General features: G+C 42.0%; 1 protein-coding gene and 1 pseudogene across 5 annotated transcripts in view; both read right to left on the minus strand.

The window, feature by feature from the left end:
- COL14A1 (collagen type XIV alpha 1 chain) overlaps positions 1 to 20,500 on the minus strand; it is a 264,099-nt gene that overhangs the window by 226,806 nt on the left and 16,793 nt on the right. For 3 of the 5 annotated variants that reach the window (XM_059901423.1, XM_059901420.1, XM_059901424.1), the window contains exon 1: positions 13,338 to 13,522. The gene's annotated coding sequence lies outside the window, so the exon portion shown is untranslated. Of the gene's footprint in view, positions 1 to 13,337; positions 13,523 to 14,878; positions 15,036 to 20,051; positions 20,163 to 20,500 lie in introns of those variants that run through there. The other 2 variants (XM_059901421.1, XM_059901422.1) reach the window with 2 other exon arrangements.
- On the minus strand, positions 1,283 to 20,083 carry LOC132352103 (protein limb expression 1 homolog; annotated as a pseudogene).

Here is a 20,500-nt window from a genome sequence, read left to right on the forward strand (position 1 = left end):
TGTTAAAAAATAAATTCTTGACTTTTTACTGGGCATTTTTTTTCAACCAGGAATGAATGCTGAATCTTGCCTTTTTGCTGTTTCATCTATGGAGACGTTCATGTTTTTCATCTATACCTCTTAGTGTAATTCATTACTTTGGTAGTGTCTAGTATTAATCTATCCTTGAAACACAGAAATAAATCCTGCCTGTTCATGGAAATTACTGTGGGGTTTTTTTTAACTTTAATGTAATTATAATGGTTTTAGCTTTCAGCCAAGTCATTTTCAAATAGATGACAGAGTCATATTATTTCTTTCAAGAAGATTCTGTAACATTTGAGCTATTGGTTGCTTATGGTCTAATTAAACTCTTCAAACTGAAAGGATGGAAGCAGAATTGTTTGAAATAACAAAGACAGCAATAGAGCAAAAGAATCCTTCTCTCTAACTCCTAAGGAACTAACCAAATGCAAGCACTCTTTGTTAAATGCTAATGATTTTTCAAATGTTTTAAACTTTAAAATACCTATAATTTTCTCTGTTATAGATATATGTCTGTGGTGGCAGAAAATAAAAGTAAATGAATTCAAGTTACCTATTTGCAAATTAAAAATGAATATAATTGATTGCAGGACTCAAAAATTGGATATTAATTCTTCTTGAGAAACAAGAGTGAGTACTATTCTAGGTGACATTTATCCCCGAATGGAAGAGTATGGGTTTTAAAAAATTATTATTACAGTGATATTGTATGCCACATTAAATTTATCTAGTATTTTCATACTATTACCTCTTCAAGAACTTTGATAGATCCGGATAAAACCCCTTCTGTAGCTTTGGATTATATCTAGCGGAGCTATCTTTTAGTTTCCAAAGCTTGGGAGGAGACTCTGACCCTTGCATGTTTTTTAAAGCAATCAATATTGCTTATTTAATCCAAGTATTTGTAACATTGCTATCATGTTACTTTTTCCCAATCCTGGCTGCTGTTCTTTTGAGAGATGCTGCTACACTGGCACGTTCTTTGAAACAACATACGTAATCTAGTGAAGCGCATGTCAGCCAGGCTTTAGGCTGGAGCCAGTCTTGGGAAATATTTTTCAAACATTCCTGCTTCCATCCTTTCAGTTTGAAGAGTTTAATTAGAAAACTGCACTGAGTGAGTACTGAGTCCTATAAGAGTGAGTCCTACTATTCTCAGATTCTGTGAATAAAATGAGTAGGAGGATTAGTACAGCCTTCAGGTAGCAGCTATAGATGCTAAAACCTCTGATGGCCTACTTCAGTGAGCTTTCACATGTTAGGATCTGGTCTCTGCCTTCCTTGGGGGCACCTGGGGCCTGGCCTTGCTAGCAATACCACACCGGGCTCTGAGGCTCAGCCGATCATCTCTGGGTGAGGAAGTGTGAAGGCCACTGTAGATCTCAGTCAAGGCTAAGATAGTGATTTCTTTCTTTTCTATGTAAAATCATAGTTATCCCGCTTTCTTGGCTTCCTCTAACTCCCCCAAGGCCATTCATTGCTCTTGAGAAAGGATTCCTTTTTCAAGGACCCTCGTTCCTCCATGATCCAGTCCAGCACCATGTGACTGTTCATCTTTTCATCCAGGGAATACTGGAAATAGTAGATGACTTCCTGTCAGGAATGCTTTGTTTCACAAAGGGCTTTTTGGCTTCCTTTCCAGTGCAATAGTTGGAAAACGGTCATCAGCTCTTGAAATAAACATGGTTGTCCCAGTGTTTAACTAACATGGAGTCATAGGCTTTGATGCAGATGCTGGAGTCATCAGTGCATCTAGCGTGCCTCTGATGCCGCAACTGTTTCCTGAATACTTTCCATAATGAATTCTTTGGTGTGATCCTTCTAAAGGGCAGCTCACTGAAGAAGGAGTTGACTGGGACAACTTTAGCGGCATCCCATCAGGCCTCAGCTCTACCTAAGCAGCACTGAAAATTGCCAAAACAGTGTCCCCCTGGGAGGGTCACATAACTCACGAAGGAAGGTCTAGGGGATGACATGGACCTGTAGACCACTGCCGCTTCACTTGGGAGTGCAACCCTTTGCTGCTGCTTGCTTTTCCAAAGTTCCTGTAACACTGAGACAATACTGAAGTCTTCAGAGGTGAGAGCCAGATCTCTCTGAGGCAAGAGCTGAGCAATGTAGCGTCTGAGGGATTCCAAGGTTATGTCCACCTTCAGTCTGCAATGTAAGCCTTCTGCAGAGCACTCCCAGGCTTGAATTCTTTCAGTCCTGGACTGAGTCTGTGCAGCTCACTGACGCATTGGATTACCAAAGAATCCCTTTAACATCTGCCAATCAGACATTTTCCAGAGTCTAAAGACTCCTCAGGGCACCCTCCTCCCGGGCTAACTGATCTTTGTTGTATCAGTATATTATTGTTTTTATATCATGTTGACTTTGTATAGCTGCTTTTTTGGATCTATGTTAATAACCAAAATTGACTAAGAGTTTTCTTTTCTTAAAAGGTTTGGTGTCAAGATTATTCTAGCTTCATAAAAAAAAGTTAGAAAGGTTTCCATTTTTTTATTGTGCCGTAATAGTTTAAGTAGCATGAGAATGATCTACTCTATGATAGCCTATGAATAATTTGAGGGAGAAAATCATATGGGCCTATTCCCTTTCTGAAGCTAATTCCTACACAACTTTAAAAATATATTTTGCCTTATTTATAAATCTACTTAGCTTTTTTATTTCTTGGTTCTAGTTTGGATGTTTTCCCATAAAGTTATTCTTTTAATTTTGATTTTCAAATTGATTAGCACAGAGTTGTGTGATCTCTCAAATTACAACCTATCTTTTCTTGTTATAGCTCCATTATCAGTATTAAAGTGATGTGTTTCTGACTTTCTCTTTTCTCTCCAAAATAGATAAGCTATATATATTTGTCCAGATTGTAATTTTTTTGAGAATAGTTTTTTTTATTTGCCAATATTATTTTTTGATTTCTAATTTATTTAGTTCTGTATTTATCTTTGCTTTTCTGCTCTTTTTTTAATATTTATTTTATTTATTTATTTATTTTGGCTGAGCCGGGTCTTTGTTTTGGCACGTGGGATCCTTTAGTTGCAACACGCGGGCTCATAGTTGCAGCATGTGGACTCTTAGTTGCATCATGCACGTGGGTTCTAGTTCCCCAACAAGGGATGGAACTCGGGCCCCCTGCATTGGGAGTGTAGTCTTACCCGCTGGACCACCAGGGAAGTCCTGCTCTTATGTTTTTAATTTTTGTTGTTCTTTTTATTTAATCCTTAATTAATGTAATATTCTTTATTTGAGGCCATAATTTTTCTCTGAATATGCTTTGGCAGCAACATACAAACTTTAATTTCCTTTTTAACCCAAGAGTTATTTCAGTGAAGGTAGCAAAGCATAATTCTATGAATCTTCAAAACAATATGATTCAATATGATTCATGTACTTAAACTTATTCTGGTTTTATTCCAGAGTGATACAGTATGTCCAGAGGAATAAATTAATTATATTCCTTCAAGCAATCATTCATTAAAAAAATTTTTTGGCAACCACTTTTTATAATATCCAGTGACAGTCTAGTGTGCAATTCTTTTGTATTGCCAATTAAAGGAAGATCCACATGCTTTGATAATCATAGAAATAATCAAGTTAAGATCCTATAAAAAATTTAAAGAATGTATTCATTTGTATTTAGGGATCTAAAAAACATCTCCCCCAACCAGCCTACCATACTTCCAAAATGCTAATTACTAAAGAATATTTTCTTAAATTAAGACTTTCACATACTGGAAGCCCCTTAAAATTCAATGGAATAGGCAACACATTGAGTGACTACTTTGTATGTAATATATATGGCATTTTAGTCTGGATGAATTTATTATTAATTTATTACAGATTAATAAACCAACTATTTGTCAGAGCACAGAAGAAATGGGACAAATGGAGAGTGAATTTAGATAAAATACAGGGGGAAAGGCCCTGAGGCATCTAGAGAACCCTAACCCCACCCAGGCAAGTAGAACAAGAGCAGGTGGGTTATCCAAAGGAATGTGAATCACTCTTTTGTTCTTTTGTATACAGAAGGCTTGAATACAGGGGATTTGAAAGGATAGGGGAGTAGGCGTCAGCCCTATCATGATCAAGACCGTGATACCCAAAGAAAACCACAGAAGTAGAATCACTCTATCAACTCAAACGAAATATTCTTTCTAAGATTTTGTTCCCCAAACATAACCACAGGTTTCATCCAGGAACAGGACAAAGGGAAGGAGAGGTAAGAAAACAATTTGTCTTTTTGGCATGCCCTTTAAGATCAGGGACTTTTATCAGATATCACACAATACTATGTTAACATAGTAGAGAAAGTCCTTTTACAAGCCACATTCCAATAGTCTTTCTCTTTCTCATCAAAACACTGCAGTTCCTGTGTCCAGGTGTTTTGAAGCAATACTTAACATGCCACATTAGAAGTTAATCTGCATTTCACATAATTTAAATAAATAAATAAACAAACCAATGAATTAGTGCTACCCTAATCTTGGCGACCTTTTTTGAAAACTGCGTATTATTTATATGGAAAAAAAACTGTAGCCCTAGCTTATCTTTAAATTCTTCCTTTTTTGTTGTTTATTTTAAATTAGGATGAGTAATACCATATTGGGAGAAGTGGAATTTTAGTTTTCCCAAGGTTTTCTGCCAAGTCTCTTTTTTGGACAGTAAAATAGGGGCAAGAAAAAAATCCCAATTCCTATTAAAGTGCCATGAGATATTTTAACATTTACCAAAATATCAAAGCCTAATTTGTTGAAACTTTGCCTAAAACCTTGCACAAAACAAATAACTCTGCCTTAATTTTTTTTTTGTTTTTTTTGTTTTTTTTGGTTTAAAAACATCATGTTAGAAGTGGCTATCTAGCTCTAAGTTCGGAAGGTATAAACCCAATTTGGGGAAAGTTGATAATCTTTAGTACAAGTTTTCTCAGAACACTGTCACGGGATTATGTAATCAGTAACTTAAAACTATCCCCATTAGGACTAATTGACCCTTCTTCTACTTCATATGTTTGTTTTATTTAATCGCATTTATACAACCAAGTTTAACAAGGAGCAAAGCCCCTGTGCAAGCCAGTTTTATCAAAATCCCTTAAAATATTTATCCTAAAGTTTTTGTAAACTTCTCATATAAACACACACACACACACACACACAGACTTACACACATATATACCCAAACCTTGGATAATGTTCTACTCAGTCAGTGCTGACATACAAAAAACCATAAACTTAAACAAAATTGTTGCCAGCCAACTGGCACACCAGGCCCTGAGAGAGACTGTTATTTGTAATATCAGAATCTTCATTCCAACAATCACTAATGAGAGTCCTACTATGTAACCAAAGCTCTCTACTCTAAGGGAGATACAAAATTTCATACTATATGATCCCTGCCTTCAGTCAACTCACTTACAGTTTTATTGAAAAAGAAGACTGCAAGCAAATATATTGCCAAGCTAAATGAAATAAGTATGAAATAGAACAAAGAGTTAGCACAAACTGGAGGTATGAATAAAAAAACTGGGAGCTAGGAAGACAGATCTGCCAATAATTTGCTAGGGGTCCTTGACTAACTAGTTTGACCACTCCATGACTTGATTTCTTTATCAGTAAAATGTGCAAGTGAACATCTGCCTGATAGGATGATTGTGATAATGTAAATAATGTACTTAGAAACACAGGAAGCTCTCAAAAAGTTCTAACTAGTAACATGTTAGGAACAGGTTGCAAGGACACAAAGGAAAAGGGAATGATAATCATCAATGAATTTACTACTTGGGTAGATACTAAAGGAGGAAAAGACTCAAGAAGTGTTTATCAGGACTTCTCTGGTGGTCCAGTGGGTAAGACTCCGCACTCCCAATGCAGGGGGCCCAGGTTTGATCCCTGGTCGGGGAACTAGATCCCACATGCATGCTGCAACTAAGAAGTCCACATGCCGCAGCTAAGAAGTCTGCATGCCACAACTAAGAGTCCACATGCCACAACTAAGTCCACATGCCACAACTGAGTCCACATGCTACAACTAAGAGTCTGCATGCCACAACTAAGAGTCCTCAGGCCACAAGTAAGAGCCCACATGCTACAACTAAAAGATCCTGCATGCCGCAACTAAACATGCCACAACGAAGATCCCACGTGCCATAACTAAGACCCAGTGCAGCCAAAATAAATATTAAAAAAAAGAACACTTTATCTCCACCATCTAATGAAGGTTGTGGGACTAACTTGGCATAAAGGTTTAGGCAAAAACGGAAGATCCAAATAATGACAGAGGCACAATTATTTGCATGGGTGAACTACTTTAAACTTTTCTAATTACATTCCTATCCATTTTTTATCATTTTCCAGATGACAGCTCTATACAGGTTCAAAATAATCAACCATCTGAAGATCTGGAAGATTTGACTTAAGAGCAATTCATTGACTAAAAAGAAGACTTAGCAGTTTTAGTTAACAAGCCCATGCAAAGAAGATTTGAAAGAAATGGGAATGATTAAGCATGATTTAAGCCTAGGAAAAACAAGAATTAGAGGCACATAATGGATGTCTTCAAATATTTGAAGGGCTTTCACATAGAAGACAAAACAAGATAATTTTGTGCAGCTTCTGCAAATAGAACTCGAATCAATGGACCGAGCCACAGAGATGCGGATTTGGATATAAAAATTCTCTAACAACTAGAATGCCTTCTTCACTTTTATTAGAAGTTCTGAGGCAGAAGCTGGCTAAGTTTTACCCATGAGAGGTGTTATAGAAGAGACTCCTCGATTTGTGGGCAGGGGAACTGGACAAAATGACCTTTAAGTCTGAACTCTTTCTGGACTCTACATTATTAATACTTTGATATCAATTTTATAGGAGAATTTTACAGTGAATTGATGATCTAGGTCATACGGATTTACAGATAAGAAAGCAAAGACTAAAAACAGGGCTAACGTCTTAGCCCAGTGTGTTGACATGTTTAGTATTCCTTATTTCATCTCTCTAGTGAAAATACCACCCTCCTTACACCCAGAATAACCAAAAGGGTTTTCAGGATTAGTTCATGAGGTCCACGTAAAAACAAGCCCTAGAGGAAGTCAGTGGTTATCACTCTTCTCTGTTAGCATCAGGACACAGGAGAAAACAACTCTAATTTAGAAATAAAGACCTAGTTGTGTTACTATTAGCTTGGTGACTAGCCTTTTTCCCCCTGCAAGAACTCCCCACTGTGCATGGCATTGTGATTAGAAATCAAGTGGAAAGCCACAATCTTATTAGCATGAAGTGTCAAAGGGTAGAAGAGTTCAGGAATGCCAGAGACTGGAAATTGAGAAGGAGTGCGTCAGAAAAGAGTGAGCCACAAGTAGGGGGAATCAACTCTGCATAAAAACGGCCCTTGGGACTTCCCTGGTGGTCCAGTGCGTAAGACTCTGTGCTCCTAATGCAGGGGGCCCGGGGTTCAATCCCTGGTTGGGGAACTAGATCCCACATGCATACGGCAACTAAGAGTCCACATGCCGCAACTAGGAAGCCTGCACGCCACAACTAAAAGATCCCACACCTGGCAATGAAAATCCCATGTGCTGCAACTAAGACCTGGCACAGCCTAAATAAATAAGTAAATAAATAAATAAATATTATAAAAAAGAAAAAAAACGTCCCTCAAATTCTGGACAATTCAGAATAAAGGGTCAATTAATCAAGAAAAGTTAACAATCATAAATGAGTACGCGCTTAATAATAGAGTTTCAAAATACACAAAGCAAAAACTGATAGAACCAAAGAAATAAATAATAAGCAAAGTTAGAGATGTTAACAATCCCCTCAGGAACTGATTGAACAACTAGACAAAATATCAGTAAGAATATAGAAGATGTGAACCACTCTATCAACTAGTAATTGATATTTATTGAACACTACATCCAAAAACTGCAGAATATTCTTTTTTAAAGAAATTTCTTATAAAATAGGTCATATTCTGCATCCTAAAATGAGACAATAAATTCCAAAAGACTCAAAGTTTGCAGAGTATGTTTTCTGACAACAACAGAATTAAATTAGATATCAATCATAATAAAGTATCTTTACAAATTCAAAATATTTGGAAATTAAACAGCATGCTTCTATTTAATCCATGGGTAAAAGGAGAAATCACAATGCAAATTTTTAAAATAGTTGGAAGGGAAAAAATATAAAAAGATAACACATGAAAATTTGTGGGATGCAACTAAAGGATTAGAGAGAAATATTTACATAAAAAAAGAAGAAATTTAAAAATCAATGATCTAATTTTCTACTTAAAGAAGCTAAAAAAAGAAGAGCAAATTAAAATCCTAATTAAGTTGGAAAAGGGATTAATAAAGATAAGCATAAAAACCAAAAATACATAAAATAAATATTAGTAAAAATTAACAAGGCCAAAATTTGCTTCTTTAAAATATTAATAAAATTGAAAAATCTTTAGAAAGAGTGATCAATCTCCAACAGACTGCATTGGCCTCTTATTCCATTATAACTCTCCAGCTAACTTCATGGCCCCAGTAACTTTACTTCCTTTGTCTTGGGTAACATAATACATCTAGATGGGCAGTTTAACCCATAATCAAAAAAGTTCAAAGTGCATGACAGTCAATCAATAAATATTGATTGATTTAATGATCAATGATTGAATGACCAGGGCTGATGTGTACAGTTCACAGTTGATGCACCGCACAACTTGCAACTGGCCTAGGGCAAGTAATGCTTGAAATTAGCAGACATTCTCTCCAACTTGTATGCAAAACTGTTTTCCAGAGGAAAGGATACTGTTTTCTTCTCCCAATAGCATGGGTCTGCCCAGAGGTACCTTTTTCTAGTTCACAGAAACACCCCATGTAGGATCATAGCAGCCCAGTGAATGGCTCAAATGCAAGGGATATGTCTGCAGATCACCCTCAGAAATGTAGCTGTTCAGTCTTAAACTAGGTTGCTGTAAGTCCTACATGGCAGAAGGCAGAACCACTCCAAAAGTATGGCAAATTGGAGACTCTCCTTGACTCAGGAATGTTCTATTACCCGCCATTTTTTTTTTTAAGGACTGACATAGCTTCTTGGTCAAAGAAATGAGAGTTGCTTTTAAAGAAACTCTCTATCTACAAGCAGCATAAAGGGCAGCTGCACATCTCAGTGTAGACATCTCATCCTTTAGGAAGGCTTCCCTGATCTTCCAAGTATGGGCCAGATGCTCCTTCTGTGTTTCCTACAGTAGTAATCTTTATTTTCCATTCTAAACCTACAGTAGAACATCATTTTTTGATATCGATTCAGTGTGCTCCCCTTTGCAAAAGCAGACAGAAAGCCATTGAGGAGGAAATCTTTATCCAGTAAAAGATCCCCTGAGCACCTCTAGTTATAGACACCACCTGTGAAACTCAGATGAACTCAGCCAAGCCTGGCCTCCCTCTGGATCAATTTTCATAAACAACCCAGGTTATCTCTGGGAGGAAAAAGACTAAACACTTCTCCCTAAAATTAAAAGTTAGGGACCCTTGCCGGTGAGCTCCAACAAAGGCCCACTGGCAGAAAAGTTCTTCTAGAGCATTGATTTTAAAAAATTACCTTGAAGTATAAAATAAAAATTAAATTAAAAAAAATTACCTTGAAGAAATGTGGAGTCTAGACTCGAAGCCCCAACTTAAATAGACACTCAGTTCTCAGAATTTCCTGATAATTTGTGCCTTTCTAGTCACAATCCCCTCAAAAAGTGGAGCAGAGAAAGAGAGAAGAGGAAATGTGGGAAGAAGAAGGAAAAAGAAGCAGGAGACAAGAGAAACCAGTTTTGTGTTCCCGACTCTGTACTAAATAATTTTAGGCCTTAAAACATAGGGTGGCTATGTTATCCCCGTTTTCTAGAAGAGAAAACTGAAGCCCAGAGAGGTTAAGGAACATGGGCAGGGGCACAGAACAAGCAAGTGTAGATTTCACCCACACCTCTCTGCGTTCCATCCTCCGTTTCAGCTCCCAGACTTGTATGGCCTCAGCTGATGTCATCCATTTACAGTCACACACCCTTGAAGTAAAGGGTCACTTCACCCTTCCCCACCAAAGAAGCTGACGGAGAAATGGGGTCTGGGTTCAAATCTCATACAGACTTTTCTTAATCATGTATCTGGCACTTGCTGGCTTTGCAACCCCAGGCGAGGTAGTTTACATCCCCGAAGCTCAGTGATCCTATCTCTAAAAGAAGGAGAATATTTACTTCCACAGGTAACTGGGGGGCTTAAACATGTTTCTGAAAAAGAAAAGGGCAGGTACCCAACAGGGACTCGAAACACATGCCAGCACTTCCTCGACTACACACACCCATCTCCCCACTAGAACAGGATAAGGCTTGGTCTTCACAAGGCTTGTTCTATATAGAAGAGTAACTGGGGCCCTGCCACTTTTTATTTAGTTAGTTACCAAAGAGAAGGAGAAACAAGAAGAGACTGTTTTCCTGCCGTCCAGCGCTATCAGAGGCAAATCTGTCAAAGAGGAAGTTTGTTTTTGTCCCTTTCCCTTAAACTTTCCTCTTCTCCCCTCCCCCACCCCACCCATCCCACTGTTCCCCTTGGTCATTTATCATTTGTTCTCTACAGACTGTCATAATCCCAGATAATTTGTTAGTTCCAAACACCACCACCTCAGCCTGCAACAATTCAGGAAGGCCCTTGTCCTTTAAAGGAACCTTGGGTTACACTCGACTGGCCTGGAAAACAGCAGTCATTTGGCTGAGTTTGTATTTAAACGACAGCAAATGTGGCTCTAGAGTCACATAACTGCAAAGATTCTCAGCTCAAAACAGGCAAAAGATCTTTGTGTATTACTAGGTGACACTAGGAAGTATTTAAGAGTCAAAGGGAATGTACCCCAATGAGCCCTTTTTTGCTGGGCTGGGGCTTGTTCCAGTGCCCCTCAAATCATACGAATTTGCTCAGCCCTTTCTTTAAGGCCAGCCCTGGCTGATTCCAAAAACCAAGAGTTTCATGGAAGGCCCAGAGTTCTCTGAAATCCACAGCTGGACCATTAGCAGCAGGAAAAATGCCAAAGGACTCCTCCCATCAATCCTAAAGCCTGGGACCTGCCCAAAACCGCTCCAGGAATCCTGATGGGTTCCAAGGAATCCTTCCCAGGGAACTACTGAGAGGCCTCACCGGTGTGGTTCTTGTCCTTTCAAAGGGACCCCCAGGAGGTCAGGGATGTAGTGGAGATTCAGGTCTGTCCTGGCTCAGGGCTCCCCAGGCAGAAGGAGGCGATGCCCAATGCTTAGTGAGAGAGTATCCTGTACATAATGGATAAACCTTGAAAACATTTTACTAGGTGAAAGAAGCCAGTCACAAAGGATCACACACATATTGTATGCTTCCATTTACATGAAATGTCAGCAGAAAGTAGATGAGTGGTTGCCAAGGGTGTTGGGGGGGCGAGGTTGGGAAGAAATGGGGAGTTTCTGCTAATAGGTACAGAATTCTTTTTTTTTTTTGGAGTGATAAAAATCTTCTAAAATTGATTGTGGTGATGGTTGCACAGCTCCGTGAATATACTAAAAAACCACCGAATTGCACACGTGTGTGGTATATGATCTATATCTCAATAAAGCTGTTTCTTCAAAAAAATACTATCCTGAAGTCTATCTTACAGTAACCACACCCTTGGGACCAGGTTCAAAGGAAATCCATCCAAGTTGCTCTTTTGAAACAACTCAAAATCCAAATGCTATCCATGCATTAATTCATTCACTCATTTTACATTTACCCGTAAGTTCTCTGTGGGCAGAACTGGACCACCTTGTCAGAAACACACCACCAGCTCTCCCCACTGCATCCAGCTTAAGCCGGTTTGCTGGATGTGAGCAGGGCCTCTTTATCACATGCCGCAACCAGGAAGGGCCCCCCCTTGACTCTCCGTAGCTGAGGAGCCCCAGAGCCTGTAAGAGGGGAGTTTCGGGGAAACTCTTTCTCATTTCTGCTCCCCACAGAGCCACCAATGTCTTATCCTCATATTTCTTTGTTTCTGCCCCCTCCCACCCCCTTCTACTGCTGCAAAATTTCCAGAAGGGAATCCAAAACTTCCAGAGGGAATGAGTCTCTCAGCTGTAGCTCCAGAAGCAGTTTTCGGGGAGGGGGAGGGGCAGATCCAGGCCGCTGTGAGAGCTGCACGCAAGCTCCATTTGCACAGTTGCCCTAAGGACAAGCAGAAAGCCTAAGCACAATGCGCGACCCCGGGTCAACGCTGAGCTTCGAGCGCCACAGGGCGGAGCCTCCCACAGAGGACCCAAGAACCCAGCTCCTGAATCAGAGTGCCCGTGTCCTGCACTTGCAGGCAGCGTTCAGACCCTTGCTTAGGACTAAGGCCACTCCAGTGGCACAACGCCGGCTCCCCTTGGCCGGGCCCTAACCCTGTCTTGACTGTGCGCTGTGCACGCTAAAGCCAAGCTCGGCCAGATGCACCTCCGCCCAGGCGCTTCGTACTAGAGCGCTTGAAGCCGCGAGCAGTTCAGAGGGATGAAAGGGGCGGGTGGGGGGATGGGGGGGGGGGTTGGAAAAGCCAGGGCAGAGAAGACCCTCCAGCACCACAGCCTGGTGGTGCATCTGAAAGCTGCAACCTCCTGGGTCCAGACACCAAAGTAAAACGCGCGAAGCATCCGGGTTTCCTGGCGTGGACGAGCTATCACTACGTGGAAGAGCTATGACTACTGCCAACATCCTGCATCGAGGCACTCCATTTGCTTCCTCCTCTTTTCGCTAGCACCTGGTCCCCAGCGCGGGTCACCCACGGGGATCTAGGTGAGTTTCGTACCCCATGGTCTCCATCGACTGTTTTCCCAAGCGACCCTTAATACAATCGAAATAAAAACAGCGTGCTTTCTGTTTACATACAGCTCTCCAAAACAATCCCTAAGCCCCTTTCTCAACGGAATGGTCGCCTTTACGAAGCCCCTTCTACTTGGAAATTCTGGAGTCTCCACTGTCTCGAAGCCAAACACGCTCCTTCCCGCCGAGCACTCACAGCGCCCAAGTACAAGGGGGAAAGCCCCTGAGAGCAACCCAGGGCATCTTCACTGTCTACATTTGCATCACGCAGTGCCTCCAATCTCTCTGCCCAGTGACCCCCTGCGAAGAGGCACCCGGGTGCACCTTCCCATCGCACCTCAAACGTCCCCGGGCCATCCCAGGCGCGCGTGAAGAGAAGGTCCATGGAATTGCACGGCGTCTGCAGGTGGCTCGCCCTCTCCACTTTCCCTTCCTCAAGAGTAGACTTTTCAAAGCCGACCCGAAAGAAGAGCAGAGAAAGATTGGAACTGACCTGTGCAGGATGAGATTCCAGCCCAGGTAGGGGACCTCTCCGTGCCTAGGGAAGATCCAAGTTCCGCCGCGAATTGGTTCTTGGCGGCGCACGGGTCTCGCGCGCTTCCCGCCGTGCGCCCCTTTCAATTAGCCTCTCTCCCTCTCCCTCTCCTCTACCCGCTTCTGCTCCCACCCCCGGCCGCTCAAAGCTGCCTCCTCCTCTCCAGAGCTTCCCTCCTGCTAGGCGCCCGGGATCAGATAAGAGGAAAGGAAGGCCCGCTGGCAGCCAATTATAGAGCGGAAGGTGGCTGCGGGGGGAGGTGGGAGGCAGGCCTAAGTCCTTAACGCACCCCCGCTTCTCTCCTCCTCTTCTCCTCCAGCCCGGCCCCACTAGAGATGCTCTGAGGGGCCCGCCCAGCGCCAAAGGCGCGCCAGCCCAGACCTGGCGGCCGCCCCAGGTGCGGGCCGCAGCCGGGTGAACGGTGCCGGGAAAGAGCCGCTTTTGCCCCTCCACTCGCACCGAGGCTAGCGTGCGGCTGGCTGCTTTGCGAGGTCTGCAGCCCTCGCGGACGCAGGTGCTGCGTGCCCGCTTCCCCATTCCCAAAGACCAGCCTCGTCAAGGACCCCGCGCTCGGGGGGCCGGTACCCGCTATAAAGGGGTAGCCTGCCTTGGGACTTCCCTGGTGGTCCAGTGGTTAAGACTCCGCGCTTCCACTGCAGGGGGCGCGGGTTCGAGCCCTGGTCGGGGAACTAAGATACCACCAAAAAAACCCCAAAAAACAAGGGGTACCCTTCCTCCCTTCCTTCTTCTGAACGAGGGCTATAAAATGCCAAAGCAGAGATGCTCAAACTTAAATGTGCAGGAGAATCACCTGCGAACGTTGAAATAGGTATTTTTGGTGTTTAAAAGGACGAATGTCGGCTGTGTCCGGTGGTTGGACTTCTTAAACTGCATATGCTCCCTCGCAGATATCCTGTTTCAACAGGTCTGGGCTGAGGCCAGGGACTCTGCATTTATCAAACACCCTGGTGGTTCTGATACATGCAGACCACCCTCCGAGAGGCTCTGCTTGAGCTGTGAAGCCCACGAGGCGCGCCAGAGCCCCGCGCCAGGTCTCCAGGGACTCAGCCCTGCGCGGTCATCCCCTGGGCCCCCTTGGAAAGTCATCCTCGTTACTCATTTTTTAACCTCACGAACAGCTTCCCACCCCCTCCCGCGGCGTCTTTACAATCCAGCTTGTTGTGTGCGCACAAATGTTGGGGGCTGGGAGGTATAAAAACTAAGTGTTTATCAAGAAGCCACTTTTGTGAGAAAATACCCTCTCGCCTTGGAAAACTGCAGAGGGTATTTCACCACCGTTAAAGGCTGGTGATGGCGAAGAGAGAAAGGGCAGGCGGTGCTCTTAAAAGGCCCCCGAACCTGCTACCACCCTGCTCAGCCCAGAATACAGAAAGAGGGGCTGTGACCCATCCACCCCCTTTCAAGGGGGTCCTTCGGATATTCTAACCTTCCCAAGCCACCTCCTCTGCTTTCCCCGAATTTGCTGGTATTCGCATCACCTTGTCCACGCTCTGAACTTCCCCGCTTGTCCTGCGATTGGAGTGCAAAGGGCCCTCTGCAGCTCCCACGGCCGCCCTGCGTCTGTCGGTCCCTTTCCGAACGGGCCGCAGGTCTGCCACAGGACAGGGCCCGAGCTAGGCGCCGTTTTGCTTCCGCGCTTCACTGACCGTGATTCTCCCGGGTCAGGCAGCCAGCGCGACTTTTTAGCAGACAGGGACTAATTCCGAGGGTTCCATTCGCTGAGCTGCGAGCATGCGAGCGCCACCTGGTGTCTGCGACTGGGAGTTCGAGATAGGGCGGGAACTGGAAAGCTATCCATCCACCCTAGATTGACACGGAGGGACCAGAATTCCTGAAATTCAGTACTTATAGCTGGAGAAAACTACCACTTCAGTTAGATCTCCTTTCCTCTGACCACCCCCAAACGAGTGCCTACTACCATCATACTCTGTCCCCCCTTTTTCACTAATAAAATCTACTCTTGTGTTCTTCATTTTTAACAAGATATAGATGTCTAGTGTAAGCTTAGCTTTACGTGTAATTCCCTTGGGGGAGGTAGTGGCGTGTTAGCGTAAAGTTTGAGGCAAAGGGTGAGAAAAAGTGCTTGTGATGGAATTATAGATAATTGGAAATGAGGAATTCCCTGATGATTTTAAAATGTGAAATATACGTGCAAAAATCCATATACAGCAAATAGAAAGCAGAATATTCCATAAAAATCTTATACGATAATGTATATTGATTTTGTTATGATTTAAAATGTTATTTTAAAAAAATTCTAAGTCATCCTTCTTTCATCTTTTAAACTTTTGACTTCTTGCATTTATTTCACTTTCAACATAGGCTGATAAATTTCAGTTAATGTTGAATCAGAATGGCTGGTTTTAATTAGTTTTCCACTTAGTTGCAGTTGTGTGTGAATTTCCAGCCCTTTCAAGGGAGTGTTTATTCAACATTTATCTTAAGGTCATCCCTCGGAGTTTAGAAGAATACTGAGAACTGAATCATAGAAACAAGCCCAGAAGACCCCTCTAATGATCTCCTCTCTCAATCTAAAAAATTAAAAATTAAAAAAAAATACCTCCAGAAGGATTTTTAAATAGAGGGGGCCTTTTCAAAGATATCCAAAAATTCCAGCTTCCCACAGTAATTTATTCCAGGACTCAACAACTCTTCCTAGGATTTCATCCTGAGTTTGTGTCATGAATGTGATTTTCTTTCTCTCGAAGGACTCCATACACACCCAGTTGCCCCTCTCCTCCCTGTCGCCTAAAACCCTGCAGGAAGATTTTGAACTCACACTTGAATTGAAGAGACTCTGCCCCTTGCTTGTCTCACTTTGGTGAAGTTATTTTGCCTCTCTGAGCCTAACTCCTCGCGTATAATAAGAAGGGAGTAACTAATTATATCTCAGGGGGTAGTCATGCAGATTAAATGACAGATGTGTTTATGGACCTAATCCATACTAAATAATAAATGGCAACTATATCACCCAAATTACGACTTTATCTCCCTTCTGCCCAAGGCATAGGGCTCTCCTCTCTTCAGCAGCCCCTTACAGATAACTCTTGCAATCTGTCTCAACAGAGGTGCTTTGACATTTTGGATAGGTCGGCGTGACTGTCCCAGACATTGTAGAACATTTATTATTCCTGATTCCATCACCAAATTCCAGTAGCACCCTCCCCATCTCCTAGCCATTGTGAAAATCAAAAATACCACCACACATTTCCTTATACACTCAGCAGCAAACCATGAACTGTTTGCAGTTCTACTCCAACCCCTCTGTAATAGCCAGCTATGATTTTTCCTCAGCCTATCCATTCCCCCTTCTTTTGGTTACAGAAGGTTCATACTGATAATAATATGCTACACCTATAAGCAATAACCATGGCCCAGGCTCCTGGCTCCACGTCCCCACCCCCTCTTCCATGGTGACCCCTGGGACTCCTAGTATTTGCCCTCATCTTGCAACACCACAGCTGGTAACGAAAGGATAACTCCCAACACATCAGAGAACCTTCAGGATCCTGCCCCCTAGTCAAGGGCTAATGTACCTTCTCAATGATTGATGTCCCTGCCATACCAGCTGTCAAATACGTTATTCTCGCCATAGAGTAACAAAGACCTGAGTTATGTTAGGAAAGTGCCTCCACTCCACTGGACGCAGCTGTAGCTGGGCTGTCGTTTGGAGTGCTCTGTTCTCCTCTAGCCGAGTGTGGGCAGGACCTCGCAACTAGGCCAACCACACACCCTCTCCCTCAAATGTGAGTATAGCGCAGTGGGACACAAGAGGAGAAAAAAAGTGCTAAATTTTTATCTCGATTCATCCTAGCAGTGAGGCCTGCAGTAACAATAAATAGCTCCTTAAATCTAGACATCCTGCAGAAACACACCAATACAGCTGTACCGGCTGTTAAAATATTGAAATACTTCCCTGCCAGTTGGTAAATAGCTGCCTCCCCACAACCCTGTATGTCCTCCCACCATCCCCTTCCTGGGATCACTACGCCAGCTTTCCCTTTGATGCAGCAGCTCAAGAGCTAACCCCTGTGCCATGGTCTGAATGTTTGTGTCTCCCTAAAAGTCACATGTTGAAATCCTGACTCTCAAAGGTGATAGTTTTAGGAGGCGGGGCCTTGGGAGTTGCTTGCAATTCTTGAGGGTGGAACGCTTATCATGGATGGGATTAGCGTTCTCGCCTAGAGAGAGCCCTCGCCCTTTCTCACTACAATGAGAAGTCCGGGACCTGCAAGCGAACCTTCCCTCCGCCATGCTGGCAACCTGAGCTTGGACTTCCAGCCTCCAGAACTGTGAGAAATACATTTCTGTCCTTTATAAGCTACCCAGACTGTGGAATTTTGTCACAGCATGGATTGAGACACTGTGTATCAGCTGAGTGCCGCTAGGTCTCTGCGTAGCTACTGGAATCCATTTCGATTTGCCTGAGCCCTCTTGTTGTTTTATCGTTTGAATATCAGCCCTGCCCAGAGTTCCACAGTATCTTTGGCTCCTGGCCTTCCTGAAGCTCTTGTCTCAGTTCTGTGAGCTACCCTATTTTTGCCAAATCTGATTTCTTTTTCTGCTAACTGAAGAACTCCAAGTCCATCTTCATTTTACCAAACCTGAAGCTGCGATAAAAGACATGAGAGAGTTTGTCAAACTTACCTGGGGGATTAATGGCAAAGTCAACACTAGAATTCAAATGTTTTAACTCCCAGGCCAGAGCTTTCCCCACTAGAGTGCACTGACCCCTTTCCAGACAATACTAGAGATACAGCTTATGCTTGTATAGGATTTTCACTTTACAAAGAGCATTCAAGTACATCATCCCATTTTAAATATATCAGCTCTGCAAGGTAAGACTCATTCCAGAGGTTAAAATCATATTGTCTTATAATGTCCTTCGTGGTGCTGGAATCCCCTCTTTGTCTCACAATCACCTTTCGTGTTCTTGAACCAGTGATTAAGACATTCCTCATCTTCTCGGCTCCATGGCGCAGATCAAAGTCAGGACTTTAAAAGCAGCCAAGTTTCGCATGTGTGACAGCAACCTGTTAGTGTACGCATGTTGCATAATAGGTCCTGTTCATAACATAATAGGGCTGGAGCAGGCCTAAGAGATTTTATATATATATATATGGTAACCCCTTCACTTTACAAATGAAGAAACTGAGATCCCATGCATTAAATCCCCAGAAAGAATCAGTGGCAGATATTACTAGATTCAATGTCATCTGACAATAAGCCAAGACTCTTTCCAATAATAATAATAATAATAATAATACCATAGAAGAAGAATCTTTACTGAGAGTCGTTTGGATACCAAACTTTTGAGAAAGCCCACATGGACACTAAATTTTTTTTATACTATTTTACTAAAATAATTTATATATGTAATTTTAAAATTTAAATAATACTAAAAACTTGTTAAAAAAAATATTACTTCCGCTCACCAGAAGTAATCACCTTTGACTCTCTTAGCAGTTTTTTTCTGACATTTTCAAATCTCCATATTTCTCAATATAATGTATGTACTGCTATGTGTTTAATAATCAGTTTTAAACATCATTTCTATATTTCCTGTTATGGTAGAAGAGGATGTAGCTCTTTCAGGCTGCCATTCCTTTTCTCCTCTTTTATCTTCCCAATATGATGTTTACCTCCATATTCAGTGTTTCCATTCCTATGCTTTGCAAATATTCACATAAAAGCATCATAAAGTATTATGATCATTTTTCCTCCTACTTTTAGGTTTTCTCTGAAGTTAATAATTGTCTTGATTTTTCCTTTGCTTTATTTGTTTTTTGCTTATTGCTAATCTTTCCAACTACTTCCAATAACGTCTCAGTGCAATGTCCAAAAGTCACTGATATCAGGTCAAAATATTTTTAAACATCCCTTCTTCTCCAGGCAGGTTTTCCTTTAGACCTGCTGCTCAGTTGTCATCCTGGCGTTCATTTTCTACCAAACTTGGAATTCCTTCTGTCTTTCTCCAAGATTGGCTTCCCTATTTCCTGGATATCATACCTTCCTCTTTCTTAGTATATTCCCGTGTTTGGGTTGATATTTTCTCCAGGAGTTTTCTCTGGTTAAAAGATGGTTCAACAGCAACAGGCATGGTGCTGACAGCTCCAATCAGCTTGTCTTCTGAGTCTTGCTGCTTCCATCTGGATGGCTGCCCTTTACAGCTAAATTATGAATTATCTACACCACAGTCATTATTCTGGGGGTTCTCTCCTCTGCTGGATACCCTGTTCTCAATTTTGCACATCTTCCTAGATTGAATTTTACTCCCTCTTTTTTGTTGTTTTAATTTTTTTCTTTCAGTTTTATTGAGATATAACTGACATACAGCACCGTATAAGTTTAAGGCATACAGCATAATGATTTGACTTACATACGTCATGAAGTGATTATCACGATAAGTTTAGTGAACATCCACCATCTCATATAGATAATGAGATGATGATAAATATTCTCTCATTCTGAGGAAGGACATCCTCTAGTGGTATCCTAAGACAAGGGCATGGGGGGCGGGCAATCGATACATTTTTGCGACCTTGTATGTCTTTATGTTCAAATATCATTACTAGTTTGGCTGTGCATAGAATCTAGCTTAGAAATTATTTTCCTTCAAAAATTTAAAGGTATTGCTCCCTAATTTCTTACCTCCAGTATGGTTTTTGTGATGAAGAAGCCATTCTTGATTTTTGGTCAAGTCCATCACAGGCAGAATTGCCTTTCCCTCCTTTGAGCTCTTACAGTAATTATTGTCTACTTCTGCAAAAAAAAAAAAAAAAAAAAAAAAGCATAGATTACTTTGAGAAGGCTCTTTTATTGCTGTCAACTCTGGTTAATATTTGATACATTTCTTTCCTACCTGCCCAGGGTAGAATGCAAGCTTCCTGGGAGGCAATATACTAGTGGTTAAGAGCATGGATTCTGGCACAGAGTTCTGGCACGATTACTAACCTTGGACAAGTTAATGAACCTCTTTTTTCCTGTTTCCTAATTTGTAAAATGGGAATGGTAAGGGTACCTACCTCATGGGCATGTTGTGACTATTAAATGAATTAATTCATCCAATCTAATTAACCCATTAAGCCCTTAGAAGAGTA

Source organism: Balaenoptera ricei, chromosome 17, assembly GCF_028023285.1.
Source record: "Balaenoptera ricei isolate mBalRic1 chromosome 17, mBalRic1.hap2, whole genome shotgun sequence".
Lineage (NCBI taxonomy): Eukaryota > Metazoa > Chordata > Mammalia > Artiodactyla > Balaenopteridae > Balaenoptera > Balaenoptera ricei.